Source organism: Sturnira hondurensis, unplaced genomic scaffold (assembly GCF_014824575.4).
Source record: "Sturnira hondurensis isolate 20B ecotype Veracruz unplaced genomic scaffold, ASM1482457v3 Scaffold0006945, whole genome shotgun sequence".
Taxonomy (NCBI): Eukaryota; Metazoa; Chordata; class Mammalia; order Chiroptera; family Phyllostomidae; genus Sturnira; species Sturnira hondurensis.
In genome coordinates, this window is record NW_028079576.1 from 282,967 (window position 1) to 291,965 (window position 8,999).

An 8,999-nucleotide genomic window follows, 5' to 3' on the forward strand; every position below is an offset into this window, starting at 1 on the left:
CTTAGTTGAATTATTTACATTTAAGCTTAAAAGTTACTTTTGTTGGTACATTTCTTATTTGCCCAGTTTATATGTGTTCTTCCTTTTCCAAAGTGGCACACCAAGGTGGGATCAAACTTGAAACCTCCCAAGAATGATATTTTCTACAAAATCAGCACTGACCGCCAGACTCATGGTCGTAATAACCAACACAGGGGGCTAAAAGGCCGTGAGACAGCAGTGTGGCTGAAGAGTCTGGGACCCTTGGCTAACTCTAAAACCAACCCATTGATTCCTATTTTCCATCTAGGGAACTATCTACTTCTCTACTGGAGATATATTTAGTCTCTTCATTACTAGCTAGTCGTATCCATCCCCTTCTCCATGTTATCTACTCTCTGCTCTAAATCCTTCTGAGTAGATTAAAGATGAAAATACTACACAGTGTGGCATTCCATTTTATGGATAAAGAACCTGGATGGAAGGCAGAAACTCATGAGAACTCATTAGAAGTAATCTACAAATCTGTCCTCCAAAATACCAAGATTCACTTCTTGTTCTGGCTAACTCCACTCTCCTTTCCACGGTGCTCCATTATTCAGTGCAAGAACGTACATATTTAGATTTGCATGTCATTCTGATGTAAAGCTAGCCTATGTGTTACTCACTACCATCAAAATAATTATTTACAAAAAATGTGCAGCCCTATGTATTTTGGTACTTTGGAGTATGAGACACTCTACTGGCATTTTCCTAAAATAAAACTCTTACTTAAGGGAGACTAAAATCACCAAAAATAATCATAAATACTTTATCTAACAAGGATTGTATCTATTGATGCTTTATCGCATTAGTGAGCTGTTTTTAATCAAATCAGCTAATTTCTTGTTTATGAAGGAAATTTGACATCCATTCTATTCATTTGAACCTGCCCCAGGTACTTGAAGAATAAAGCTCTTTATTCTTATTTTAGCACCCTGCTCCCTACTATAATTAGTTAAAGAGTAAGGGTAGGGAAGATGAGGAACAAACCCCAGCAAAAGCATATCACATTTCCTAACACAGAGAAGACAGTCTTCTTTTCTGGCCCACAACTCAGGCAAGTGAAGAGGATGATCACATCCAGGACAGCAAGGGCTGCTGAACAGATTGGGGGCTGCAGGAAGGTGGCCTAGGAGAATTCTTGTGCTTTTAGCAACTCGATGGCAATTTACTCTCAGTGATTAGATTTAATGCAATGACTAACAGTGATATGCCCACCTTCTTCCCAATATTTACAATTAACTGTGGTTTTCTGTGATGCTTGTTTTTTAGAGTGTCCAACAGCTTAGTGCAGAAATGGCGGGACTTGTGTGGTGAAGAAAGATGGTCCTGTATGTTGGTAAGGAGTCTTGTCTATTGTTTTAAAAAAATATTTGTTACAGTTGGCTTACTTATTTTCTTGAGGCTGATAGAATAGAACATCAATGAATATGTGTTTGGAGTAAAAATATTGGAAAATGGCATTATTTATGTATATCTGACTGATAATAGAAAGTGTGAGTGCATTTTAGGCCGATATCAATTACTTAACATGACTGTATCTCCTTCAGCATTTTATATTACATGGAATATATAGTTTTAATAATATTCATTACTCCTTGTTTTTAATATTTATATAACGTTGTAAAAAGATTTTTATGTGGGCATCATCCTACTTCAGATTTAGTGTCTGTGTTTCCTTTTCTCTCATTTTATTTCAAATTCTCTATTTCTTTTTTTCTAGCAACAAAGGATGAAATTAATTCACAAATAACATATTTCTGGTTTATGCAGTGGTTATTTATGAATAGCTAAAAGTTAGGGTGCAGATAAAAATACCTTTGCATACTTAAAATATTTTCAACAAAAATAAGTGAAAACAGGCCTTGCAATGTCCTTTGAGAACTACTTACATTGCATAGTGAAGATCGCTTCATTTCTTTTCACTCTCAACCTTTAGGGACTTGTGCAAAACAGTTACATAAATTCCGAAAGAAGTGATGTGTATTCTCTTATAGTTATGTCTATGATGTTTTATTTAGCAGACCAATGGACATAATAGTTTGCTTACTAGAGAACTAATTGTAGGTTGATACTCAAGTCACAAGAAAACATATAGAAGTATCTGGAAAACACTAATTAACAGTTGCTTCAGTCCTTCTATTCCTCTCATTTTTAGGAAATATTATTTCCTAAATCAACACTCATTTTTCAGAAATATTATTTGTTCCTAATAAAAACAAAAACCTCTATGAAATAAAACAACAAAAAGTTTTGTGATGAACCCTGACAAGTGTGGCTCAGTCGGACACGTTCCACTTTGTTGTTCCACAAAGTGAAAGGTCTCCAGTTGGGTTCCCAGCCAGGGCACAGGCCTGGGTCCTGGGTTCAGTCCCAGTTGGAGTGTGTACAGAAGGAAACCAATTGATGTTTCCCCCTCATGTTGATGTTTCTCTCCTTCTCTTCCTCCCTCCCTTCCCCTCTTTCTAAAATACATAAATAAAATCCAAAAAAAATTACGATCGGGTATATTTAGACATTGTTTTACCATCATTGAAACTGAATGATTAATGAGTTTCTCAATGTGTTTTGTCTCTCAAATTAAGTACATAATTTATTTCACATCTCAACAAAAGTGTACTTTTCCCTGTATTCATTTCATGGAAATTAATTTATTATACTATAACTTGATAGAAAGATAAGATGCATAATACTACTTCTAAAATCTCCTGAAAGAAGGTGAGAATGATGTCATAAATAATGTGTGCTGAACGTCAGCTGAGTGAAATGTTATTGAGTATCAACTGTTTACTGTAAGTGCATTCAAATTTTTGAACTCTAACTGTTGTAGACAAGAAAACTCCCAGACTATATATAGCTAGTCTCAGCTGAGCAATCAAAGAGGTTTTTGTTGCTGGCAACATCCTTATGTACTTATCTAAATTCAAAATAATTGACATCCAGATGGTGATGTCTGAAACTTGTTTCTCTCAAAGAAAGAAACTTTAATATGGGAGAAGGTATGGCAGGATTGTTGAGAGGGGGCGGACTAAAGAAAGGAAATCAATGCAGCAAAATGTAGAAAGGAATTGACTAACTAAAAAAGTCTTCAAATATTTTAACATACTAATTTTGATAGTAAATAATATTTAATAGCCTAAACAGAATTATAATCACCATCAATATAAACAAATATTTGAAATTAATGCTAACCACAACATGAATGTTTAAAAAATGACTTTAGAAAAAATTTTACATTACAATATGGTATTTAAAATTATGAACTGCAATTACTTAAATAAGAAGTAATTTTTAAAAAACACACCATTATGTCACAGACAAAAAGTAGAAATTCTAACATCCAAATCCTACTCTTTAGTAGTATGACCTATATTTACTGAGATATTTTTCTCTTTCACAAACATATGTATACATACAAGTGCACTTTGTTTATTATAGCAATGTGAACTGTGCTTTATGCATCTACTTTGTATCTTGTTGTTTTTTTCCCTATGAAATCTCGTGCTGTTCTTTTGTGTTGGTACATATAGCTCTATGTTCTGCCACTGGGCAGAGTAGTTTGGGACAGTCCTTAATCTGCCTGTGTTTCAGCTCCTGTTTTGGTATAAGAGAGAATCTGACACCACCTACCTCGCTGTGTAGTTGTGAGATTGAAAGGGGTTGATACATGTGAAACACTGTGCAGGGCCTGACACATACAAGATACTACAGGAATTGGAGGCATCAGTATTATTGCATTGTTTGTTTTTATGCTGGGTAGTATGCAATATTTAATATACGGGTTTTATCATTTAACTTACCCCATTTATCCTGCTAATGGTTATGTGGTTATTAAATATTTGCTTTCACAAATAACTTTGCAGCATCTAGCCATTGACTTATCCATGTACAATTCTTTATTTTAAACATAGCATGTCTTACTGAAATGCCAAATAATTATGCAAATTATTGCTAGTCCCACTCGATGTCAAATTTATCTCCAGTTCACTTGTCACATGCAGGTGTGCACCGTGGACTGAAGGTTAAATGAAGGCAACTTTAGAACATAATAGAGTTTCACACAGGGTTCCTAAAGGGCACTGTGAACAGCTGCTGGCTTTACGTCAGGCCCTACTCTCTCCTTCCCGACTAGGACCTCAGTTTTCTCTGTCACTAGAGGAAGTAAGGGCAGCAGAGCAAACCCCGCCTTCCATCCAGGTCATTGTGAGTACAAGATCTTGCTGGTTCCCTGAGGAGGCCCACCACCAAGCCTTGGATTTCCTCTTGGAATCTGAGGTGCCTTGAGAAAAGACCTGCAATCCTCCAAAAAGAGAGACTTTATATGGAGGTCATGTGGGTTCCTGGGAGTGTACAGTTATTCACAGGAGTAAAAATGGCTGGGTGAACCATGTTTTTCCATGACTTGAGAAATACCACAGTTTGGCATGTTTGTTGGAGGCATGAAGAAACAAAGCCTGAACCAAAAGAGAGAAATTCTCCCTCAGCTAAAGGGATTTGATTTTGTTATTTTGATATATCTATATATGTATTAGAAAAAATAGACTGATCTATGAAATATAAATTGGAAATTAATATGCAGGAAAGGAAAGAGGTTATAAGAAAGGAAAGAACACCAAGTCATCAAGTTGGCAAAGCTAAAATGGAGATATAAGAAACAACAGGAAATTAAAAAATATGTACAGTTATATATGGTATTATCTATATCCATGGAATACATTGACAATGTAGTGAGGTATTTGACTAAAAAGAAAAACTTAATAAAATCCTAGATGTTTTTGTTCAGTCAATTTATCTAACTGTAATTTAATAAAAGAAGAATTCAAAACCAAAGTGAGGACAAAGAAAAAAACACCTCTTGGAAATTTTAAGTACTGCTTCTAAGAAGCCCATAGGGTAGAAAGGCACTTTAACCTACAATTAAAAAGGCAGTAAAAATGGTCATTTCTCATTCCTCACCTTCTCGAGGTGGCAGTATTGGAGTGTGAAGCACTTTTCATCTTTACCTGGTTTCTGGGGTATCACCTGCCCTGCTTCTCACTCTCCCTCACTCTCTCCCTCTCCCCTGATACTCCAACACTCAGTGCTGGGGTCCTCAGAGCTTGTAGTTCTCTTTTCTGCCTACCCTTACTTACTACATGATCCCACCAAAGCTTGGGTTGATTTATAGACTTTGAATATACATTATCAGCAGCCCAAACCTACCCACTAAATTTTACCCACTTAAATTCTTGCTAACAAGACCCCAAATTTCATTCAGACTTCATTTCAGTATCTAATAGGCATCACAAATTTATCATGTCAAAATTAAGACCTGTTGCCTACACAGGCCACATTTTCCTCTTTTTCCAAGCTTTGACCACATACTGTTTCTGCTGCCTAGGGTTTTCCTTGTCTGCCTTATTTGTCCAGAGGATGCCTTTTAATCTTTCACATCCCTTATGAATGGCATTTCCTCCCAGACCAACCAGAGAGAGTGAATGGTTCATTCTTCCTCCTGGGTTCCTCTATGCTTTCACCGCCTTGGTATATATTTTACAGTATTAGTTTTATTGAAACCTACCTTATTTTTAAAAACTTTCATGAGAATCTGCCCTATCTCTTATTAAGAATTACACTTCCAATAAAATATTATTCTTTGTGACTATCAAAATTTGTTTTGCCCAATTTTTACTAGCTTTATTTATAAAGATAACTTTTGGATAATTATTGTTATTAAAACTTTAAAAATAAATTACTATTCTTATTTTGTTGCAGAAAATACATAATCCAGGCCTGAAAGTATAAAACATATTTGGATAGTCATCTCTTGGAAAGGGAAATCAAAATATTAGTTTTAGGGAGAATAGGAACAATTAATATTTCTAAATTCTAAAGACAAACTACTTCAAAAATAAAAATAAAGACAAACTACTTCATGTATTATTTGTTGGAAGATTATATATATTCAGTTACCATGGTATTTATATTTCAAAGTCTACATTTAAAATATATAAGAGTTTTATTTGTAGTAGCCTGGAGAGTATATCTTTTGTGATTGCTTAATGTTAAGAAAAAATAATTTTGACTTACTAGTAAAGGAACTACAAAGTTTTTCAAAAACTCTTTTGCAGAATGAATGTGTACACAAAAATTTTGAAGACAATTGTTCTACAAAATAAAAATCATGTTTTCCACTGGTTCCTTGCAGGCTAACTACCAGCAGGGGATGCACAAAAGGCAACCATACATTGATGTTTCTCTCCCTCTCTCCTTCCCCTCTAAAAATAAAATCTTAAAAAAAAAAGCTGCTTATAGATGTTTATAACAGCTTTATAAAAAATAAAAATAAAAAAAATAAAAATAAAAATAAAAATCATGTTTTCCATACCTTTCATGGCTAGTGCCTAATACATATCTGACACTATAAGAACTATTTGAATAATATACTGAGTGAAGAATGAATGGATACAAATGGAAAGTCCTGAAATTTCCAGAAAAATATCAGTGCCTCTATGTGGGCAGTAAGAAGTATATTGAATAGATCATGTGTTCATTATACAGAAAAGTACTTTCTCTACAGTTTGTAGGACAGAATAGTCACCAAAAAACAAAATAATTTTTATCCATCAAAGAAACTCTACATTGCTGTAGTGACAAAGGACAGCACCTCAAATGAGATATCTTGTGAATGACCTTAAATCCCCAACCCTAGACTTGACATTAAGAGACAAACACAATTTCCATTTACACAAAGCCACTGTTTAAAACACAGTTTAGCTTATGAACACTCTGCTTTCACCCACCAAACTGACAAAGAAACACGAAGTGAAAAAGAAAATTTGCCAAGACCCTCACTCCAAACTCAACTAGATATTGTCAGAAACAGCATTTAGGAACGAGGCAGGGCCTTAACTGAGAAATTCACAGTCTAAATACAAATAGACAACAATACAGTAAGAGTCAAATAAGAATTGATCTGAAACAGGAAAGATAAGAAATAAAAAAGAAAGACAAAAATTACAATCTTCCCAAGGGAAATAAAGTATAAATTTATTAAGGAATATTTGGACAAAGGTGAGAAAATAACCAAACTGAAAGAATGAAAATGAGAGAAAGCAAGATTCAAAGTTGAAGGGAAAGATAAAGAACATTGTGTCTCTAGAGAGGACAATGAAACAGTGGAATAGAACTAATGTTTAAAACTATAATCCAAGAGAACATTTTGAGAAATGAAAAGATATGAATTTACATAATAAAAGGGTCAATAGTTAACCAGGAAATTTGCCACAAAACCAGCAGCTCCAAAGCATAACCTAGTAAAAATATTAGACTCTAAAATAATAAAAAAATATTTCCATGGCTCCTAAGGAAAAAAGGCAAATAATAAGGACAAGAGATTATTCTAGCATTAGGCTTCTAGACACAAAGAAATATAGAAACCTATTGTGATTGTCTCCAGAATTCAAAAAAGGTTTTTGACAAAAATTCAATACCCATTCCTGATTTTTTTTAAAGAGCAATAAGGAAAATACAAATTGGTATTTAATACTTACTTAATATGATAAAATATAATTTCTTATATATAAATTCACCATCTTAATGGTGAATCACAACAACATTTCTATTATGAACATCATTTTTATTGATAATTAATATAGTATCATGAGGGAGATAGTAGGCAATACAATTTGGCATCCCCCCCCAAAAAAAACAACATGAGAATTGGAAAAGAAGTTGCATTATCATGACAGTATACCTGAAAAACCCTAGAGTGTATTATAAAAATTAATTCAAGAATTAAAAAACATTTAGTAGGTAAGGTTGCAGTATATAAAATTAGCATTCAGAAATAGTATACACACCAACAAAACTAGAGGAGAAACAGGAAAGGATATTCAATTCACAATAAAAATAAAAAGTTAAACTATTTAGGAGTCAATTTAATAAAATAAAAGGCAAACTTGTGTGATTAAAAAACAATCTTGAAAGACTTGAACAAGTAGAAATAGAATTCTTTTTCTGGATACCTGACTCAACATCATAAAAATTTAGTTTATCCTAAGTTAATCTATGAATTTAACAGAATCTCCCCCAAATACCTACAAACTTTTAGTGGGGGTTAAACAATTTGATATTAAAGTTTATATGGAAAAAGAAACATGGAACTAGTTAGTTAAATACTGCAAAAGACAAACGATGAGGCGGCCTGCATAGTAGCCCTGCTCATATAAATAGAATGGGCCCTATTGACAAAGCAATACAATGCAACACTTTAATAGTTGATATGGACAGTTCAGACGACTGGAATAGAATGGAAAGTCTAGAAATATATCCAATTGCACACAAAAGTGGAGTAAATAATAAAGATAGCATCTCAAATCACTAGGTGAAATTAACTTTTTAAAAACAAGCGTTTGGGTAGGTAGTTAGTAATTTGGAAAAAGAGATAAAATTAGACCCATGTCTCACAACATACACATGTAAACATAAATTTCAGGTGAATCGGAATTCAAAGGAAAACCATACACATACTAGGGAGATACACAGTGAATTTTCCTATAATCTGGGTGTGTGAAAAAGTATTTTTTCAATGACTTACGTCCAAATGCAATCAAATGCAACATTAATACACTTGACAACATAAAAACTTGGTTACGAGAAACTTTCCCTGCCACAAAAATATGATGAGCCATATTAAAACACCAGTGACAATCTGAAAGAAAATACTTACCCATCTTAGAAACAGGCCAAATAGTTTTCATACTTAGAGAACTATTTTAAGATATGAGGAAAGCCCAAATATTACATTTTTAAAATGGACAATGATTGATTTTAAAGTATATAAAATAATGCTTAAATATATTAAAAAGATTAAATCAATAATAAAGAAAATGACAAAAAAAAAGGAAAACCATAAGATGCTATTCCTTACTTCTCCAATGAGTAACATACTCTATTTGTAAGAATGGGAAGAAACAGGCAAGTCGATAAATGGAAAT